General features: G+C 53.4%; 1 protein-coding gene across 1 annotated transcript in view; it reads left to right on the forward strand.

Moving 5' to 3' along the window:
- The window catches only part of JAKMIP3 (Janus kinase and microtubule interacting protein 3), a 106,517-nt gene that overhangs the window by 1,692 nt on the left and 83,156 nt on the right, over window positions 1-21,669 (forward strand). The window contains exon 2 of the mRNA XM_032608378.1: window positions 484-602. The gene's annotated coding sequence lies outside the window, so the exon portion shown is untranslated. The remainder of the gene's footprint in view (window positions 1-483; window positions 603-21,669) is intronic.

Here is a 21,669-nt window from a genome sequence, read left to right on the forward strand (position 1 = left end):
AGGTGTGCAGCTATCACCCTGCAGGAAGCCTAGGAGAGGCCCGAGGACAGAGGTGGGACTTCAGGGAACCAGGCTCGGAGCACATCCTCCAGGAGCCTGCAAGGGAGGAAGTGAGGGTCTCACAGTGAATCACTCAGAAGTGAGGAGCCTAAGACCCGGGGAAGGGAAGGTCCTCGTCCCAAGTCACAGACGAGCGTTACGCCCCGTGTCTCTTAGGCGTAGTCAGGGGACTTAAGGGACCTCCGCTGGGGCCTGGATCCCGCACCAGGCCTGCGTCCTCAGCTCTGCCCTGCCCGACCCTGGGGTCTGACAATCCCATCTCCCAGCAGAGCTGCCTTGCCTCCACACTCACCCTGCTCCCAGGCAGGGCCCAATGCCTGGACCCTTCCTATCAGGGGTTGGTGGGCTGCGAGCCGTACCCCCAGCGACCGTGCTGTGCCATAATCCAGTGCAAAGTTGTGAGACCTTGTCCTTCGCACCCAGCCAGGATCTCCTGCTGAGAGTGGCCTGCCTGCGGCGACCTCAGTGAAAGGGTCAAGCCTCCCAGCCGATTTGCGCCTGGAGTAGACCTCTTAAGTCAGCGTCACATCTGTGCCCTCCAGGTAAGCAGCCTTGGGACCGCCGCTCCCTCCCTGGCGCTGGGCTGTCAGGCTGGCTAGGTTCCCTGCAGCAGCATCCGGCAGAGATCCTGCAGACGGGGGCCCTTCCTTGCTGGCCTCTTCCGTGACTCTACCTCTAGCCCATGACTCAGATGAGCACTGGGTCAACTCAGCTCTGGGGTGCCTCTGTCACCACCCCAAAGGGCTGGGACCCTCTGTGCAAGTCTCACCATGTGTGAGGGACTCCCCCTCCCAAGTCTTCACCAGTGCACTAGGTAAGCACTTGGGCCCCTTTACCTCTGACTTTTGCCTTTTTTTTTTCCTGATTATAAAGGAAATTCTAAAATTATAGCGAAGTGCAATCAAGACAATCAATACTACCCCGAATTAACACCTGCATAGGTAACTCCTGCACATGGATAGGTGCTGCTGTGGACTGAATTATGTCCCCCGAAGTCATTTGTGAAGCCTTGACCCCCAATGTGATGGCACTTGGAGGTGGGATCTTTAGAGGGAATTAGGGTTGGATGAGGTCGTGAGGGTGGGGCCCCCAGGATGGGATTAGTGCCCTTATAAGAGACATCAGAGAGCTTGCTCTGTCTCTGTCTCTGTCTCCCTCTGCCATGTAGGGATTCTGAGATGCATCCACATTGAGTAGTTCACCCCTTCTCTGAGGAGCCTTCCGTGATGTACGTGTTAACAGTTTTTTTAATTTTTATTTATTTATTTTGGCCATGCCACATGGCATGTAGGATCTTAGTTCCCCGACCGGGGATCAAACCTACACCCCCTGCATTGGAAGTGTGGAGTCTTAACCACTGGACCACCAGGGAAGTCCCCAAATGCTTTTTTAAAGTTTTACAAGCGACTAATTTTAGACTTACAGAAAAGTTACAAAAACAGCACTGAGTTCTGTAGGTTCCCCTGGTGTTAACGTCTTCTGTGACATCTTCCTGTAGATCATGGTCAGAACCAGGACACCTCTACACTATTCACCGGACAGCCGGCCTTCCTCTCACCAGTTCCCCACTGATGCCCTTTTTCTGCCCCACCAGGATCCCAGCTGTTGTGCTTCCTTGGTCTCTTCCAGTAGGTGACCCTTCCTTAGTCTTTCCTTGTCTTTTATGACATTGATACTTTTAGAAACTATGTACTGACGAGTTGTTTTGTAAAATGCTGCTCAAATTGACTTTATCTGCTCTTTTCTCGTGCTGGGAATGAGGTGATGCATTTTTGGCCAGACCACCCCCACCGCCCCGCCCCCGCTCCCCCCCACCAGCACCCATGTGCCTGTCTTCACAAACCGCGTCAGGAAGTCACCGTGTCCACACGGCTCGTTGACAGTGATGTAGGGCTGCCTCGATGCTTTCTCCGTGTGAAGTGGCCATCCTTCCTTTCCCTGAATCCTCACTCACCAGTGCCGGTCTCTCGCACATCTTTTTTTTTTTTTTTTTTTTTTTTTTTTTTTTTTTTATGCGTTACGCGGGCCTCTCACTGTTGCGGCCTCTCCCGCTGCGGAGGACAGGCTCCGGACGCGCAGGCCCAGCGGCCATGGCTCACGGGCCCAGCCGCTCTGCGGCACGTGGGATCCTCCCAGACCGGGGCACGAACCCGTGTCCCCTGCATCGGCAGGCGGACTCCCAACCACTGCGCCACCAGGGAAGCCCTCTCGCACATCTTGCGTCTGCGTTATTACTGTGGTGTTTGCTGTCAGGCCTCCCTTGTCCTTTTCTTTTTCATTGCCGGTTGGAATTCTCCTGGAAGGGAAAGGCGTGTCCTCTCCTCATCCATTTAGTTGATTATTTGTTCTTATCTGTAGGGACACATGAATGATGGCTTTGCTCCATGGGTTAGAATCCAGTGGTAACAATATTTTGTCCAGCAGATGGTTCCAGCGCTGGCTTCAGGGACAAGCTCAGGCTGCTGCTGGACTCTCTCAGCAAGCCCATCTTTTCTTTCTCTTAAGTTAAAATATTTTTTTTCTCATTGTCTTACTTTCTGGAACTACAAGATGTTCCAGGCTTGGCTGGTTCCAAAAATCCTTGGTTTGTGGTTTCTTTCACTGAGTTTTTGTTTGTTTGTTTGCTTTTTAATGTTTTCCATCGTTTCCTTGCTTCTGTGTTGGTTTTAAACATCTGATGCTAGTCTCATTCTTTTGACTCTGTTGGTTTTGCCTGGAGGCCTTGAGGATTTTATCTTTATCTTTGGAGTCTTATAGTTTTACTAGGGATGTTTCAGAGTTGATTGGCCTGGGTTTGTTTTTCTAGGTTCCCAGTGGGCCTTTTGAGATGTGCAGATTCAGGTCTTTTTCTGTATATGGAAAGTTTCCATGGATTATAGCTTTAAATATTAGCTTTGTTTGTGCCATTGCTTTGTTTTTCTTCTTTAGAGATCCTGAAGATATGAATACTATCCCTCCTCTGCTTATCTTCCCTTCTTTCTCTCTGACTCTTTACTGTTTCTTTATGTCACTCCCTTCTCTTGGTGTCTCCTGGCCTGGTCTTCAATCTTCGATGCTCCTTATTAGATTTTCATTTAAGTTTATTCTTCCTTGGGCACCTTATACCCTATTTCTCATTTATGAGATGGTTTTGGCTTTCTCCTTCTCCTTCTCCTTCTTTCTTCTCCTTCTCCTTCTTCTTCTTCTCCTTCTCCTTCTTCTGTGAATTTGATCAACTGTCTTTTCACTTTTCCCCATTTTTGGTTCACTTTAGTGTTCGAATTTCTAATTCAGGGTGGTTTTACACACCCTCAGATGGCTGTTTGAAGATGCTTAATTCTGTATGGATTTAGTTTTCTCCTGCGTCAGGTTGCTTTTAAACTGGGGGAAGTTGTACCAATTCTTTTATGTGAAATTTTGTTTCCTGATTTTCTCCAGTAGTCTCCTGTGGACTTTCTTTTCTTTTGTTTGTATTTATGATTTGGGGGTGTTCTACAAGATTCCTAGCTTAATGGCCCCCTTTTGTGTCATCCTGGGGACGTCCAGATGTTTTAGTGAGTTGTGTGTGTGCTGTGGTGATGGGGGTCTTTGTCTTGAAGACTGCATTTCTTTTTTCTTCTTTTCTCTTTCTTTACCTGGTTACTAATAGGAGTTTCTCTCTTCCTCTTTTCCCTTTTTCTCCTCAGAAGCTCTGTGTTTGGAAAGCTGACCTTTCAAATCATGCTGTCCTTTCACATTACTCTGGCCTCTTAACTTGAATCCGTTAACTTTGAATGGCTCACTTGGCCCTTTATCTCTCTTTACATCGTATGTCTGCCCTCCCCAGCCCACCCTGACCTCCACCTTCTTTATCAAGATTAATCACATAGAATTGTGTCCATGTATGATGTACAACCTCTTGATTTGATGCATTTATAAATTGACAATGATTCCCATCATAGTATTAGCTACTATCCCCATCCTGTTATAGTTACCATTTGTTTTCTGTGGTGAGAACATGTAAGATCTGCTCTCTTAGCAATGCCGTGCCCTCTGATGGGGTCTGGGCCTTGTAGTTCTGTGAGCTCCCTTCCTGCAGTCAGGAAGGGGTTCTCGTGTTGAAAGTGGCTTTCATCTTTCCAGTGCCATCCACTAATCCACACCAGCCCCGTCTGTCCTCCTGGCGCTGGGTGGGGGCTGGGTGGGGCTGGATGGGGGCGTGAATGATGGCGGTCCCGGGATTTGTTGATTTATCTCCCTTTACTCACGGTTACTTGGAGGTTCCGCTACTCTGTCTTCAAGTAATGCCAAGGGTGTAGTTTGGCAAAGAATCTTTGATGTTGTGAAATTGTTTTGTGGAATTTAGCGAGGAGATTTTGGGGGGACTTGATTCTTGTACAGCTACATTATCTCCCTGAGGAACATTCTTGTCCAAGTCTTTTGTGGCTGTTTGTCTTCATTTCTTATGGAAATTCCTAGGGGTGAAGCTGCTAGGTCACAGAGTAGGTGTGTGTCTTGTTTTATAAGAAACTGTCAGAACTTCTCCCCAAATGGCTGCACCATTTGATATGAAAATTCCAGTTGCTCCAAGTGCGTGCCAACATTTGGCGTTTGATCTTTTTAACTCTAGTCTCACTGGGGGGGGCGGGGTGGTCGCATCTCTTTGTGGTTTTCACTTCCGTTTCCCTCGGTACTAATACATTGAGCACATCTTTGTTGGGCGTTTGTATGTTTCCTTTTGTGAGGCGCGCGCGCAAATCTTTTGCCTATTTTTATTGGGTTGTTTGTCTTATTAATAAGATTGAGTTGTAGGTGTTCTTTATATATCCTAGATGCCGGTTCTTTGTCAGATAGGTCTTGTGACTATTTTCTCCCCATCTGTGTCTCGCTTATTCATTTTCTAAAGTGGACCTTTGGATGAGCAGAAGTTTTACATTTTGAGAAAGTCTAATTGATCAGGTTTTGTGTGTGTGTGTGTGTGTGTGTGTGTGTGGTTATTTCTTTTCGTGTGTCTTGTCAAAGACACGTGCCCTCCTCCGCGTCCCAGCCGTCTTCTCCTGCATATTCTCCCTGTGCCCTTCTGACGGGACCCCAGTAGTGTTGGACAGCCTCCTCGTGTTCTGGTCTGAGAGAGGCTCAGCTGGCCCGTGTCCTGCAGAGGCTGGAATCGCCACTTGCCCCGGGAGCTCCAGGTCTTTTTGGGGAAATGTTATCTGAAGACCCACACGGCTGGGTGCTAGCGGAACTCATGGCTTCTGCACTGGTCTCGACTTTGTGTATTTTCAGAGGACAGCACGAGAAACAATTTTAAGAGAAAATGCATCGTGATTTTATACTGAAAATTTTAATTCAAATTTAAGACTATAGATAATTATTTCTTTATTTTGATATGTCCATCTTCTTTCTCTTAGGCTGAGATTCTTGGCTTCTAATGATGTTCTTAAGATTACCTCTTTGCTTTATTCTGTTAGCTTCAAAATAATATCAATGTGTTAAAAGAGTATGGTTAGTAAAAAAAGTTTGATTTCTTTTTTTTTTTTTTTTTTTTTTGCAGTACGCGGGCCTCTCACTGTTGCGGCCTCTCCCGTTGCGGAGCACAGGCTCCGGACGCACAGGCTCAGCGGCCATGGCTCACAGGCCCAGCCGCTCCGCGGCATGTGGGATCTTCCCACACCGGGGCACGAACCCGTGTCCCCTGCATCGGCAGGCAGACCCCCAACCACTGCGCCACCAGGGAAGCCCCATCTTTGTCTTTTTAACCCTCTTCTCTCTCCTCTGTTGGTAATATTTTTAACGTAGTTTTTGATTTATGTTTCTACTTAACAGTAATATAGGCAAATGCATGTGTATTTCCCTTCGCCCTGTGCCGTCTTAGGGGAAGGGTAACCTGCTATGAGCCTGTTGTACTGTTCATTGTGCTCACTTAGTACCAGGTCTCAGCGTCGCTGTGCAGAGATTGCCCTCATTCTTGTCCTCAGCTGCCTAGCGTTCCCCGAGGGGCTGGATCTTAACCTAGTCGACGAGCTCTCTGTCCACGAACATTTGGATTGTTTCCAGTTGAATATCCTTGTGCACGCATGGTTTTTATATATTTTCAAGTATATCTTTGACTAGGTTCTTAGAAGTGGGATTTCTAGGCCAAAAGGAAAATGACTGTGTACTTCTGCTATATATTGCCAGAATCCCCTCCCCAGGAGTTGCACTGTCGTGTGGCATTCTACCAGCAACGCATGAGAGCCTGCTTCTCACAGCCTTGCCAACAGACAATGTTGTCAAACTTTTGGGGGTTTGCCAGGTAGGGGAGAAACGGTAAATTCAGTGTATTTTTATTTGCATTTCTCTTACCAGGCGTGAAGCTGAGCATCTTTTCATGTATTTAAAGGCTTTTCGCATTGTGTTTTGTGTGAACAGTTTATTCATAAGTCTTGCCCATTTTTTTCTTTCTTCTCTGGGGTTGTTTGGCTTTTTTCTTCTCAATTTTCGGAAGTTCGTTATATATCAGCCTTTGACCTATGATATAAGTTGCATATATTTTCTCTGTTTTGTCATTTATCATTGAACTTTGCCTATGGTAGGGTTTTCTTTTGTTGTTGTTGTTTTTCCCATGCAAAATCACATACGCGTTTATCCCACCAAGCCTCCATCTCAGGGGGGACCACTCCGTTTTGAGGTGCACACTTGCTAGTGGTTTCTGAGTTCCCAGTCCTCAGAACCATCACACATCCCTTCTCCCATGCTCACCAGCTCCTGCACGGTTTCTTAGGGGGTTGGTGGTGGTGGTTTGGAAGTAGTGGCTGGCAGAGTGAAGCTGGCTGCAAAGTCCCTCCCCTGGAGTCTGGGCTCCTTTGTGGGGTTTAGTGGTGATGCTGTGAGCCCCGGGGCTGGGTGTCAGGAAGCAGTTAGCCTCTGCAGAGACCTCCTGGCAGGCTCGCTTTGGGGATGCCCACTGTGACGGCACAGCCCCCGTAGGTAAGAGGCTGAGGGATCCTGAGCTCCCAGCCCCCGCCCGAAGCAGAACCCCCAAAACCCAGGGAGTGAGAGCAGGAGCCCCGCTGGGGTGCAGCCGCTCCAGACACCACCTGGGGCAGGCGTGAGCCTCCCGCTAAGCTTTGCGCACCTTTCTGACCGCACAACCCCAGTGAAGTAGGACGGTTGTGCTAAGCCGGCAGGTAGTGACCGGAAGAGAGGCAACGCTTTGCCATCTTTTTGTGGAAGATGTTTTTAGTTTGTTTTTTGTTTTACTTTTCTGGTGGCTCCGTTTAGTATTGAGAGGAAATTTGGGGAGGTTCAAAAACGATGACAGCCATTTTGCCTCCAGCTCAGAAGTCTATTTCTTAATTTCCACTTAATGGCTCCATTGATGTGTTTGGGTTGAAATCTCTTTCATTTTCTGCTTCCTATTTGTTGCGCCTTTTCTTCTTTCTTGCCTTCGTCTGCATCGACTGAGGTTTTTCTCCTCTCTTCTATTTAAACATCGTATATTCTATTTTCTATCATCTTCATGACCATCACTAAAAAACAGCAGACAGGGCTTCCCTGGTGGCGCAGTGGTTGAGAGTCCGCCTGCCGATGCAGGGGACGCAGGTTCGTGCCCCGGTCCGGGAAGATCCCACATGCCGCGGAGCGGCTGGGCCCGTGAGCCATGGCTGCTGAGCCTGTGCGTCCGGAGCCTGTGCTCTGCAACGGGAGAGGCCACAGCAGTGAGAGGCCCACGTACCGCAAAAAACAAAAAACAAAACAAAAACAGCAGGCAAAATTAACTTTTCAAGGCTGCAGTGAACCAGAACCCTCCTCCCAGGTAATACAAGGCCTTGGGATACTCTCCATCAGTTTCTCCCTCTCCTAACTTTTATGTTTTCTTGTTTGGCATTTTGTTTCTAACTTGTTTACTTTGTAACACCACTAGAAATCGTTGTTCGTTCTTTACACTCGTTTATTTTTTCTAGCTCCTCACATATTTAGCACTTTTGCGGCCTTTCCGTGTTCTTCTGGCCTCTCAGGTCCCTTTAGAGCCATTGTCTGCCTGAGACAAATCCTTTAGTTTCCTTTGTTCGGTCCTGGCATCCACTCTCTCAGCTCCTTTTTTCTTTTTGGGGGGGTCTGAAAATTTCTTCCTTTCAAGAATGAGGGTGGAATCTGTTTTTACTAGGGCTTGAATTCCTCTTTCTTTGGCAGGTACTTTTTAAAGTGCATTTACTCCTTTATTCCATTGTCTTATGGCTCTGTTGTTCTGATGAGAAGTTAGTCGTCAGTCTAACTGTCCTTCCTTTGAACATAAGCTTTTATTCCTCTGGCAGATTTTATTATTTTCTCTTTGCCTTTGTTTCTTTTTTCCTCAGGTTTCATTATGATGCGTCTAGAGTTTGACTTACTTTGAATCTTTGGATGGTTGTCTGTCATCAGTTTCAGAGAATTCTCAGTCACATCTGCAAATTTTGCCTCCAAGTTTTTGCCCTCGTTTTTCCTTCTAAGAGAGCTTCGCATCCTATCCCTGCCTCTCTCACCTCTCTTTTTTGTGTGCTGCCTTTTCTGTGCTCATTTCTGGGTCATTTTTTCTATGTCATCTTCCAGTCACTAGTTCAGTCTTATGCTACGAGGTGTCCATTGTGTCTTAACTCCAGTTACTATATTTGTTTTTCTAAAGTGCTCTCTGTTTTATTCATGTTTGAGATATTACGTCTTGTCGTTTTCTACTCCATGAAGTTGTTTTCAAGCTTCTAACTTATTTCTTTAAAAAAAGTGGAACCAGACCGTGGGGAGGGGGGAGAAGGGGTCTCTGGGGACTCTGCTCGGATGTGCTGTGAACCCAAAGCTGCCCCCAAAAGTAAAGCCTATTTAAAACCTAGCAAGGGTTGCTGTTCTGTGATCGGTAGTTGTTAATTCTGTGCTGAAGTCTGTGCGGGTCTCTTTCTGTTTTGTAAACTTGGTTCTTTCTCAGTTGTCGTGTCCCCTGCCCTCCCCGGTGTCATTAGCTGTCCTTGAACAATTGTCTGTGGGTTTCCCTGAGACCTCGGGTGAATGTGCTCTTCTAGGAGAGGGTCACACTCACTCCTGCCGGGCAGCTGGGGCACCTGGCTGGGAACCACTCCAGACCACTTCTCTGCCCGGAGGCCCTTGTTCCCCTCCGGGCTCCTGCTGTGCGAGGACCGACTGGTATGTGCACTCCTCAGGGCTGGGCTTCCTGGGGCTGCTGCCTTCACGGCAGCTCTCTCTGCAGCCCCGTGGAATGGGGTGGTGGATGCAATGGGGGTGAGCACAGCTGAATAGCCCCCGAGGGTCAGCCCTTTGGTCCTAGCTTAGCCCCAGGAGGGTAACTGGTGGACCTCCCCACTGGAGCAAGTACGCCGTCCCGTCTTGTCCACAGGAGGTGTTGGCTTTAGGCAAAGGCTGCCTTAGTTTTTCCATAATGTGCTATCTCTCCGTCCAGGCGGTCCCGGGACTTTGGCGTCTCAGCATCTTTGTTGCCTTTGGTTGGGAGGTGAGTGAGTGAGTTCTGACCTAACCAGCCCACCATTACCTGAAAAGGAATTCTGAAACTCTTCTTTGGTCCCATGGAGTATTGCAGATGGTTTGGAGATGTTGGTTTCCGTCCAGGGTGGGGCAGCGAGTACAAGAAGCGGCCTTAAAGTGGGGCTGCAACCTTGAGGCCACGTTGTCACGATTTCAAGGCCATAGCTGGAATGACCACAGGTGGACCAGGGAACCTTACCCTGTGAACTTGGAAGAGGACGTGGAATGAGGTGTCCACACCCTAAGACAGCTTCTCATCCCAGTGCCAGCGCCAGTGCCAGCCACAGCTTGGAGAAACTAGCAGTGTTTCTGGGGAGGGTTCAGTTCATGTGAGGGGCATGCCTGGGAAAGGCTGGACATCTCTCTCTCTCCTGGTCACCCTGTCCACCAAGAATCTTAGAAGTGAGGGCATGCGGGGCAAGTCACCAGGGAGCTTCCTCTGTGGACAAGCTCAGGGAATAGCTTCTCGGTTAATGTTTCTGGTACCTCTCATCCCAGGGGCTCAGGCCAACGCAGGAGGCCCTGCCAGCGGTTAGAGAGCTGGTGGACACAGGGCGGATGAGCTGTCGAGCTGACTGGGCCGGCGGGGCGTGGATGGGTCCAGACAGAGCCACCAGCGTGCAGCCCGATGAGGGCAGAAGCCCTGCAGAGCCGGCGCCCAAAGCCAGCTGTGAGTCGGGTAGAGGCAAGGCTGGCTGCAGCATCCACTCAGGTGGGGTCAGCTCATCACTAGGCGCCGTCAGGGAGCTGAAGTCGGGAAGAGAGTTGAGAAAGGGCAGCACCCTAGACGGCACCGTGGGAAGCAGGCCGCGCCCCTCACTCCCAGCTCCCGGGCCGGGCCCTCCGAGGGTCCTGCACCCCACGTTCCCCCGAGGAAGGCAGGCGGACCCTCTGGGTGTGTTGCAGGGTGTTGGCTACTTTGAGGCTCGCTGGGGCAGATTTCTTGGGACTGCTGGTGTCTATTTAGTTCGTTCTGTTTGTCCTGGAGCCAAAGCAGCAGTTGTGCAGGTTGGACTCTTAACTGGGAGGTTGACGCAGGTTCTGTCTTCGGGGGGGGGTGCATCGGTAAGCACGTGCCCAGGGTGTCATGCAGAGGTCGCATGGCTGTCCCCACGGGCCACGCGCACGGGGCGACTCGTCTTGCGAAGCTCTGCTCAGGGCAGTTGGCTTGCGAAGTGGCGTGATTCAATTAAAATCCAACATCTTTTTCTGGCAAGATTTGGGAGGGAATTAAAGCAAAGCAGCCTTTGCCAAGAAGCCCATAGGCCGTGATGACGTCAAGTTTGGAAGCAGATGGAAGGAAGGGTGAGCGCACCTGCGGTCAGCAAGCTGGTGTGCCGCCGGCAGGTCCGAGCCGTGAACTGCCCACCTTGCTTTTAATTAATGCCTGCTCTGGCTTCACTTTTTTTTTTTTTTTTTTTTTTGTGGTACGCGGGCCTCTCACTGTTGTGGCCTCTCCCCTTGCGGGGCACAGGCTCCGGACGCGCAGGCTCAGCGGCCATGGCTCACGGGCCCAGCCGCTCCACGGCATGTGGGATCTTCCCGGACCGGGGCACGAACCCGCGTCCCCTGCATCGGCAGGCGGACTTTCAACCACTGCGCCACCAGGGAAGCCCTCACTTTTTTTTTTTTTTTTTTTTTTTAATACCATCTGAACTTGGGACCCGGGTCTGCAGGAGGGGAGCGAGCTGCTCCTTTGTTCTCTCCTGCCAGGGTCTGCAGCCCATGTGGTCACTCGTGCCGCCTGACACTGGGGCATTGAGGGACCCAGCAACTGGCCTTCTCCCCTTGGGGTCCCGGCCCTCAGACCCCTCCCCCTTGTCTTGTGCCAACATCCCCTGGTGGGATTGCACCTGCCTCTCTCCCTAACTCTCCATAGCACGTGCTCATTTCAAGCTGAATTTTCCGCCGGGCGCCGTCAGCTGCAGCAGTAGGTCGGCGGCACCCTGGCTGATGGTCCTTGGCCAGTGTCGCCTGCTTGTTTGTGGGCAGTCAGTGTCTGTCTTTTCAAAGCCTGGCTCGAGCGCAAGCATCTGAGTCCAGTCCGGCCTCGCTCCTGGTGGCCAAGGTGGCTCCGGGCCTCTTCTCTCACCTCCGGAGCCCAGGTGTGTGCTCTGAAGAGCGGGTGTCGCTGGCCGGGCTCTCGGGGTGATGGCGGGGCACGCCCAGCTGCTCTCTGGGTGCACACTTGGTCAGTCAATCGCAACTATGGGCCGCCCTCCCCTGCTCCTCGTGTAGAGAACCCTCTAGAACTTAAGTGTCTGTACCCCTGCCAACCTCACGAGAGCCCTCAGAGAGCAGACTCGCAACCCGGAAGGGGGCCCGACCCGGTGACTGTGGTTCTTGGGGAGAAGCGGGAGGGATAGGGTCTTCCTAAACTGGCACCACCAACTGTGTCCACGCGACTCCCAGCACATGGCCGGGCTCTGCCCACACGCATGTGCGAAGACCAGCCAGACCGTGTGCTGTCTGCACCCGTCCTTCCCTGTAGTAAGGGAGAGGAGCTCGTATAAAAAAAAGAACAAAGGGACACTTCTTTGAAAAGCAGCCGATAAAGGGACTTTCCTGGCCGTCCAGTGGTTAGGAGACTGCGTGCTTCCACCGCAGGGGTCACGGGTTCGATCCCTGGCTGGGGAACTAAGATCCCGCAAGCCGTGCAGCATGGCCAAAAGGCAAAGCGAAGAAGAAAAAGCAGCAGATACAGTAAAAGAGGCAGTTCTGCTGATGGCTCTTCCCCAGGAGCCGTTCCGGACTGGCCCTGCTTCCCCTGCCGCGTGCAACGCTCGGAGGACCGAGCCCGTGCTCGGTGCCTGGCTGGGCCAGAGCCCATTCACAGACCCCCAGGCTGGTCCCCGCCGCTCGCGACGCGAGAGCAGATGTTCCAGGTTGCTGCCCTGAAACGGGCTGACTGTTCGGGCCTTGGCCGCACGGCAGTTCCTGTAGCTAAAAGCTCTCTGAATTGGGGAGAATCCCTCCGTGCAGTCTCAGTCCCTCCAGGGGATGAGACCTGGGCCTCATCCCTTGGAGCCGGGGCACCCCGCCTGCATGCGGTCAGGGGCTAGAAGGGGGGCAGATCCCCGAGGGCACGGGGGCTTCACAGAGCAGGTAGCGCAGGCTAGAGGCTCCCGTCTGGGAGGAGAGACTCTGGTTGAGCCTGGCAGCGTGTGGAGGGAGGCGGGCTGCTGGAGGGGGGTCCACGGGGGGGGTCACTGTGCAGTGACCTATTTCCACGCCTCCTTCCGGGACTCTTCCTCCAGCTTTCCAGCCGACTTTGCATGAAGCTCTCAGGCTTCAGCAGGGCAGCCTGCAGACAGAAGGCTCTCCCAGCCCAGGGGGTGGGCAGGGGGCCTGCTAGGACGAATGGGACTCTGGGAGGCTGCCGTGGTCCCTGGCAGATTGGGACAGAGGCCCTTGCATGCCCGAGGACCCCAGCCTCTCCGCGGGTGTGTGACCAGGCCGCTCAGCTGCATAAACGCAAGTCAGCATTGGGCTGGTCGGTACAGTTTTCCGCGGCGTTCTTTGGCACCTGTGGAGAGGGTCTTTCACGCATCAGTCAGTCCTGTATTTTCTTGGCACTAAGTTTTGATCTATTGATGGTCTTCTCAGGGTCTCTTGATGTCGGGTTAAGGTACATGGGTGACCCCCTTCTGCAGCGGGTTCTGTCGGATTTGGGATATCACGTTGTGTGGCAAGAAGGTGATGCCTTTAAGTGCAAATGGGATTCAGGGACGTGCGGTGAAACAGCCATTCGCCGGCACCGGAGTAGCGGTGGGGATCCCACCCCCCTTCCCCCCGCACGCGTGTAGGATGCTGGGGCCTTCGCGGCGTGTGCCGGGTCCACCAGCACGCTGCCTGCGAGACAGTGGACGTGAGCTGGTCTGAGGGCCGTCAGGAGAGAAGGTCCCAAAGTGTCCACCATGAGGAGAGCAGGAGGGAAGCCCAGCCTCGGGCGAGGCCCCGAAGGACCGCTGCTGCCCCTGCTGCGGGAGCAGATGGCATGGACCCCCCCTGCGGTGGGGTTTAGAAAGAAGGCTCGGGCCTTCTTTCTGTGCTAGCTCCCGGGCTTGGCCGACTGTCAGTGAGCAGACTGCATCCAGCTCGCTGGAGACGCCGCCCGGCCACGTCTCAGGTGCTCACGACCCTTGGTGTGACCGAGGGGGCCGTCAAGGCGAATCACGTGGCACGGTGGGCCCATCTCTGGTGCGGACTTCCCCTCTGGTTGACCGTTCTGGCGGGGCTGGGGGCATCCCAGGCCTCTGTTTGACCTTCCCAAATGGCCGCCTGCTCCTCCATCCAGGAACCTGTCACACAGGCTTCGTGGCTGCTGAGGATGCCCGTCGTGGCTGTGCACCTGGGGACCCAGGATGGCGTTCAGGGTCCTTTGGTGTCAGGGTCCCCTCAGACCCCATATCCGCAGCCTCCCCCGGGGGTCACTGTGGTCGACAGCTGCAGGCCCCTGGGGAGGCACTGGGGGACGTTTATTCCTGATCCTGGTGGCGATACCCCGTCATCACGTGGGCCGGGGGTCTGGGACGTGTCTTAGAGCTGGTGACCGGTGACGAGGCGAATTTCTCCCCCATGGTTTCTGGCTTGTGAGCACCAGCTCCCAGTTGTGTTTCAGTTGTGCCCATCTTTTCACGGCTGAGTAGTATCCCATCATATGTATATATATAAACCACATCTTCTTTATCCACTTGTCCACCTGTCGTTTCCTTTGTGCACAGCCACCTTGCTGGCTAACTGCACAGTGCCTGCAGTGACCCTGCTGTTCCCACCACCCACCCGCCCCTCGCCACCATCCACCACCAATGAGGCTGCTGCGTCCGAGGGCCCATGTCCACCAGCAGTGGGGCACTTACCCTGCTTGATGATGAACAATCCACTTCTAGAATCCCACCCTGGGCTCCAGAAATCCATCCTGGGCGTCAGAATCCCACCCTGGGTGCCAGGATCCCACCATAGGCTCCAGAATCCCACCCCGGGCTCCAGAATCCCACCCTGAGTGTCAGAATCCCACACTGGGTGCCAGAATCCCCCTGAGGCTGCCCTCCACGGCCACGGCTGGCACCAGCTCGCTGGGATGAGATCCTCCCAGAGTCCTCCCTCCCCAAGGCAGCCCCGGGACAAGGCCCGTGTGTGGGGCGTGTATTTTAGGAAGGGATCCCAGGGAACAGGAACGGGGCCGGGAAGGACAGCCAGGGAAGGGGTGTGCGGGAGGCACCACATGGGGGCTGTTGGCAGCTGGTCACTGCTGTGCACACTTCTGGGTGGACCCCCCTGGAGCCGAGCTGCGGGAGGATGGACAGAGGGACATGCATGCAGCAGGAACCCCGCGTCGCCCGGACGCTGCCTCGCTGGCTTGTCTCAGGACAGAGGGGACAGAGCACAGCACTCGCACCCCCGCTGGCACGGTGAGCTGGCACTCACCCTCCCAGCCATTGCGTGTGGCCTCCCCGGCCTGTCTGTGGCCTCACACGAGGCCATCTCTCCCTCTTCCTCACGCGGCCGGTTGTGGGCCCTGGGGCTGGGCACCCGTGGCGGGAACAAGGGCAGCTGTGTCCTGTGTTTTTAACCCCCATGAAAAGGGCGTTCTGTCCAGTTCCAGCCTGGGACAAACGCCCACCTCACTGACCCGGCGTGAATGCGCCTATTCTTTCCTATGGCTTCGGACAAACGCGCCCGTTAGCACCGAGCACAGCGGTGCCGTGTTTGCAGTGCACGGGTTGGTGGGGGTCCTGCAGCACAGGGAGGGGCTCGAGTGACGCCCCAGCAGGAGGACCACGCTGCGGGCCGCTCTGGGCCGGGTAGGGGTTCTGCCAGCTCCATCCTAGCACCTGCGTGTAAGCCCCGCCTCCACCCTGCCCACGGTTATTGATTGAGGGCCCAACGCAGGTGCCTCGGGGCTGCTTGATGGTGAGTGTGCCTCACCGTCTGCTGCCGATGGGATTCGGACTCTTGTGAGAGCAGCAGGCGTGTGGGCGTGGTCAGGGCCTGGGCTGCAGATAGGGAATGATTTCAGGTGCAAGGCTGCTTCCACCTGGTGAAGGACCTGCTTAGCATCTGTGGGTGGAACTGCAAACTGGGGGCCGAGAAGTTAATTTCTGATGTTGCGCTTGACAGGGGCTCTGGAACTAGTTAACGCCCGGGGTTGTGTTACCTGCAGAGAGGGCACAGGTGTGCCGGGGCCCCAGGTGCGCGGTGTGCGTGGCCTCGTGAGGGCGGAGGGCGGCGAGGCTCAGGTCAGCGAGCAAGGGCGCTGCCTCCCCGGGGAGGGAGGCGCCCCACGCGCGCTCAGGAGGCGACGCTCAGAGACGCTGGACCCCCAGGTGAAGCCGCAGAGATGCTCCCTGCCGTCCTCCTTGTGTGCTCCGTGTGTCACATGGGCTTTTATGTGGAGGCGTGTGTGGAAGGACTCATAAAACCAGCCACGTGAAGCAGTGGGGCGGGGACACACAGGTTGCTGGAAAGACATGTTTGGTCCCGATGGGAGGAGCGCTTGGGAACAGAACTTCGGCCCTGAATTCCACCGACGAGCCACCGTTCCAGCTCCAGAGGACCCAGCTTCTGTCTCGTGTCATGGTTCAGCTGCGGTGCCCGTGCTAGAACATTCTTTGGTTTTGCTGGACTTCCCCGCAGGAGGGGGCAGAGCCTTTCTTTCCCAGCCAGCTCTCTTCTGGAGGCGTCTGGTGCTGCCGGGCCCGGCGAACAGAGAGGTCGGCGTCCCAGGAGCGGGCCGGGTGGTGGCCTGGGTGAAGCGTCTGCCGGCTCACCCTGGGCCCGCAGAGGGTGCGTCTCGCCTTGATGTGCGCTGAGATTGGCCAGGTCTTCCTCCTTCCTGGAGGGAGGTTTACTGAGGATGAAGGTGTGAATGATCACCTGTCCAGGTCAGGAGGGACCTTGAAAACACCAATGTTCATGTATTTTGAAGGAAAGCCGGTGTTGTACGCGGTAACTACGGCCACACGCGGGTGATCAAGCTGTCCTGGGGAGGAAGCCAGGGGCTCCGGCCTCCGCGTCTGTCCCTCCCAGTGGGTCTGCGCTGTCCCCTCCCCGGGCCTGGAGGGCAGCCCCTCAGGGGGTCTGACCTCAAGGATGGCACCGGAGCTGCCCGGTCTCCAGGAAGCTGCAAGAGGGGCCTCAGGATGGGCGTGGCGGCCGCAAGTTTGCCGCAGGGCAGAGGCAGGTGGGCAGTCGGAGCTGCGGCTCGGAGCAGGGGCCCGGCCGGGGTTCCCAGGCTCCACCACTGCCTGTGCATCCGCTCTTCCTGCCGGGCTCACGCACGGGGCTCAGATTCCAGGAGAAAGCTGACTTTACCTGGAGAACCAGAGGGTATTGGGAAGTGGACATTTTTTTTAAAGCTTTTTGTGTCAGGGTAGAGCTGCTGCTTAAGAAGTAAATGGAGTTGCTGGCGAGACAGCCAACAAAGATAGAGACTCTCTCCTTCCCACACGCCCTAGAATGCAGGATGGAAGTAACCGGAATTCTCCCCGGCTCATTTTACTGGGGAGGGTGGGAGGGAGGGAGAGGGAGAGAAAGGAGGGAGGGAGAATGGATCTGGGAGTCAGAAGAGAAAGCTGCCCCCTGCCCCTTCCCGCTCTCCCGGCCGAGCTGGGAGCCATGGGCTGTGGCTACTGGTGGGAGGGGGGCTGCTGTCCCAGGGCCAGGGGCCCGCACCTTCATGCCCACGTGCGAAAGGAAAGAGGAGGCAAGACTTTGCTGGAGGAACTGGGACTCGGCCCTGGCGCAGTGCTCAGACCCCTCCTGAGCGTGGACTGTAGCACCCACCGGCACCAAGAGGTGACCGGGGACCTTGTCTCTCTCTGCTCCCTTCGGCTGGGGAAAACATTTTAGGGAGAGTTTGAAGAGCCAGGTCTGTGCCTCTCCCTCGTTTGAGGCTTGAAATGATGTGATCCCAGCTCCCAGTCAGGAGGAATGGAAAGATGGGTCCAGGCAGGTGATCCTGGGGTGGGGTGGGACGGAAGCAGACACAGGCCAGCTCCGGAAGGACAGGGAGAAAACACTGCAATTATTCGAACAGATGCAGGAAAAGCGCTTGATAAATTGCTATACCCATTCACAATTTTAAAAACAACTGTGTACTTAGCAAATTTGCAATGCAGATACATTCTTCAGCCTGATAAAGGGAACCTACCAGAATCCTGCAGCAAATGTGGTATGTAATGGGGGACCGAGCACTTCTCTTCAAGAAAGAACACAAGAGAAAGATGCAAATATCATCACTTCTCCTTAACAGTGTGTGGAGGTCTCACCCAGCACAGGAACATGGGAGAAACAATGTGAAAGTATGAAGACGGGAAAGGAAGAGACAACAAAACTGCCCTTCTCAAGAGAATGTAGAAATGAACAACTATTGGAACAAATGAAATTTCAGCATGTTGCTGGCACAAGGTCAATATAAAAGAATCAATAGTGTTCCTGTCAGCCCTCGTCCTGCTGGTTATGTGACGACAGTGACGCTGACACACACAGATGCCTTCATGACAGGAGTGCAAACACTTGGCACCTAAGGGATAAGTGTGCCAAAAGTTGTGCAAAACCTTTTGGAGACAATGATACAGCTTCCTTGAAAGACACTTTAAAAAGTCCTAAGTGGGCTTCCCTGGTGGCGCAGTGGTTGAGAGTCCGCCTGCCGATGCAGGGGACGCGGGTTCGCTCCCCGGTCCGGGAGGATCCCACATGCCGCGGAGCGGCTGGGCCCGTGAGCCATGGCCGCTGAGCCTGCGCGTCCGGAGCCTGTGCTCCCCGACAGGAGAGGCCACAGCAGTGAGAGGCCCGCGTACCGCAAAAAAAAAAAGTCCTAAGTAAGTGGAGGACTATACTATGTCCACGCACAAAAAGACTGCAGCACCTTACGTTCCTGCCCCAAGTGCACAAGCGTTCTCGTTTCTCCACATCCTGGCCAGCACTCGTTGTGTCTGCTTTCTGTGTTTTTAGTAGCCATCCTAATGGACGTGAGGTGGTGTCTGATTGCATTTCCCTGATGATTAGTGATGTTGAGCATCTTTTCACGTGCTTATTGGCTTTTTGTCTGTCTTTTTTGAAGAAATGTCTATTGTCTATGCAAGTCCTTTGCCCATTTTTTAATCTAGTTGTGTTTTTGTTGTTGAGTTTTAGGAGTTCTCTCTATATTCTAGATACTAATCCCTTATCAGATTTATGATTTGCAAATATGTTCTCCCATTTTATGAGTTGCCTTTCTACTCTGTGGATAGTGTCTTTTGAGGCACAAATTTTTAAAAATTTTCATGAATTTCAATTTGTCCATTTTTTTCTTTTGTTACCTGTGCCTTTGGTGTCCAAGAAATCATTTTAAAGTCCAATGTCGTGAAGCTTTTGTCCTATATTTTCTTCTAAAAGTTTTGTTGTTTTAGGTCTTACATTGAGGTCCTTGATCTGTTTCGAGTTAATTTTTGTATATAGTGCGAGGTAAGGTCCAACTTCATCCTTTTGCATGTGGATAGCCAGTTTTCCCAGCACTCTTTGTTGAAAAGACTATCCTTTCTCTAATGAATGGTCTTGGCACCCTTGTCAAAAATGATTTGACCACGTATGCGAGCTCTCTATTCGAGTCCATTGGTCTATGTGTCTGTCTCTAATTCACACGCTTGCTTTTAAAAATAGAAATGAAGTCATACCACACACATTTTACAGCTGGCTTTTAAAAAACTTAACACTATGTTGTTTATGTGTCTCCGTGTCAGTACGTACACTCATGCCACGTTAAAGAGTGCCGTTGTGTTGGGGTTCACGTGTGCCCCTTGTTGATGTAAATACCTGTTGGACATTTAGGAGGCCTCCAGTTGTTCACTGGTGTGTCGTGGGCAATGTTGTCATAATTATCCTTAACTGAGTTTTATTTAAGGGGCTCAGAGCAGTGCCTGGCACAGGCTAAGTGCTATAAATGTATAAAACCTGTACAAACGCCATTACGATATCACTTCCTCAGGATACATTCATAGAAGCCACGTTTCTGGGTTAAAGCACACGCACTTTCAAAGGGTCACCACCTGCTGTCTCCCTCTCACCTGCTGGAGCCGCCCTGAGATGGGGCCAGGCGTGGGGCCTGAGCAGACCACACAGGGTGGGGGCGTTCTTGTGTCGGGGCCCAGGCGTGCCCCTTGCAGGGTTTGGATCTTGGTCTCCAGAGCCGCAGCCCTCTCCCCATCCCCAGTTTGCATCCCGGCTCCAGCCCCTGCCAGTGGAGTGATCGTCCTAGTCTCATGGGGCCTCGGTTCCCAGACTCCCGTGCGGCCTCAGCGTCTGTCCTGCAGGGCAGTGTGTGTAAGGCCCCCGCACCCGAGTCCTGTCTCCTTGACCAGTCAGAGCAGCTGGACTCTGAGTGCCCTGCAGCTTGGAAGCCATGGAGAACCTGCCTTTTCTAGAGCACCGGTGAGGTTGCACTTTGCTTCTCCCGAACAGGGTCGTTACGGAATATGGCTGGAATGACGGAGGGCGGGCTCGTGCACTCATCCATCACACTCGTGCTGGCTGTATTTGATTCATTTCTGTGTTTTCATTCTTCAGAGTTTAATGGATACTAATGCCTTCTATCACCTCACCATTAAAACAAAAATACCCTTGACGTGGAAGTTCATATTACTGACCTTATAGCTACATGGAATCCAGAGGGGATTCTCTAAGGGAAAGGGGCCGGAGTGCCGTCCTGCAGTGCCGGACACGGAGGGGAGCATCGTGGCCAGAGCCGTCAGCATCACCCGTGCGACCTTCACTTGCCTTTTCCTGGAGGATGTGGCCAGACCAGCCGAGTCCAGGTTTCCCTCCTGTGTGAGCACAGAGAAAAGCCGCTTTCGGATTCCCATCTACACGGCATCGCTTCCCCCCGGCCCCGCCCGCGTCATCCCCACAGCCTCTGAATGGAGCACGCCCTGTGTGCGTGTAGCATCTCCAGCTCCAGCTCCAGCTCCGGAGAGCTTAGTGATCCTGCTTAGAAACGCCGGGAGCTGGTCCCTCCCCCTGGATGTAGTCACCTTGTGGTAAATTCCATCTGAAAAGAGGAGCTGAGCGCTTTGCTGAGTCACAGAACCCTCAGAGCTGACTGCACAAGCCGGGCTGAGCACCGAGGAGCTGAGAGCACTTCCCGGGGCCAGACGAAGACGGAGGAGCTCCGGGTGTAAGCGCTTCGCTTTTGGACGCTGCAGGGCCCTGCTGTGTTCGGCTGGGCCTGAGGGCTTTTTGCAAGGGTTTATCCCGTTTGAATTGGCGTCTGCATTTAGTGTGTATGCAGATGTAGCCGGAAAGTTCACAGGGGCGGGGGAGGGGATATGTTATCTTACCTGTGCAGAGGGCATCACGGAAGAAAGCGTTCCATCTGCCTTTTGTACATTTGTGCTCCCGAGTGCTTTTGGGGGAGGGCTGGGCCTGCTCCCTCAGGGCACTAGGCTTCTCTTCTTAAACACGGGGTTTCTTTGATCGGCGCTCAGAGCTGGAGCCTGTCCTCATGGCAGCTGTGGGGCGGAGGGATGCTGGCTGTGCCTGCCCTTAGTGCTGGGTGCGGCGAGTACCCCGGGCACAGCTGGGAGGCCCTGCCGGCCCCCTCGTCCTGGCTGGGGTGGGGTGAAGGGGGCTCCTGGGCCCTGTTTCCTCTTTCAATAACAGGTGTGTTCATGGCTCCCTCCTGCCCTTTGGAGGGATGCTGTCTTCTCTTTAAAACTTAATCAGGAATCACAGTCTGTGCATTGACGTTGCTTCTCGTGCCAGGAACTCAAGTGTTACAGCTTATTATCTGATTTCCAGCGTCTTTCCTTGAAAGCAGCGGGTGTTGCTGCGTCTTGTGCCTCAGTCTCTCAGGTTCGGAGGAGCCGGAGGTTGATCGGGGCTGGCAGGGTTTGGTGGAAAGAACATCACGGGGAATTTGGTCAAACGTAAACTGTTTTGATATGTACTGAGTTGTGAATGCGGCTCCCTGGGAAGCTGTGTAAGTGGGGCTACAGCTGTAAATACTGTTGCCGTTGATTCTGCCGTTGGTTCAAAACCCAGATCCAAGTTGTAGATTTGAGGATATTCTCAGTAGATCTAAGCCTTTGAACAGATCAGTTGTAAACTCCAGCCTAGTTCCCAAGGGGCGCAGCACAGCAGAAAAGGAGAGCTGGCCGTGGCGTG

This window comes from Phocoena sinus, chromosome 16 (assembly GCF_008692025.1).
Source record: "Phocoena sinus isolate mPhoSin1 chromosome 16, mPhoSin1.pri, whole genome shotgun sequence".
Classification (NCBI taxonomy): domain Eukaryota; kingdom Metazoa; phylum Chordata; class Mammalia; order Artiodactyla; family Phocoenidae; genus Phocoena; species Phocoena sinus.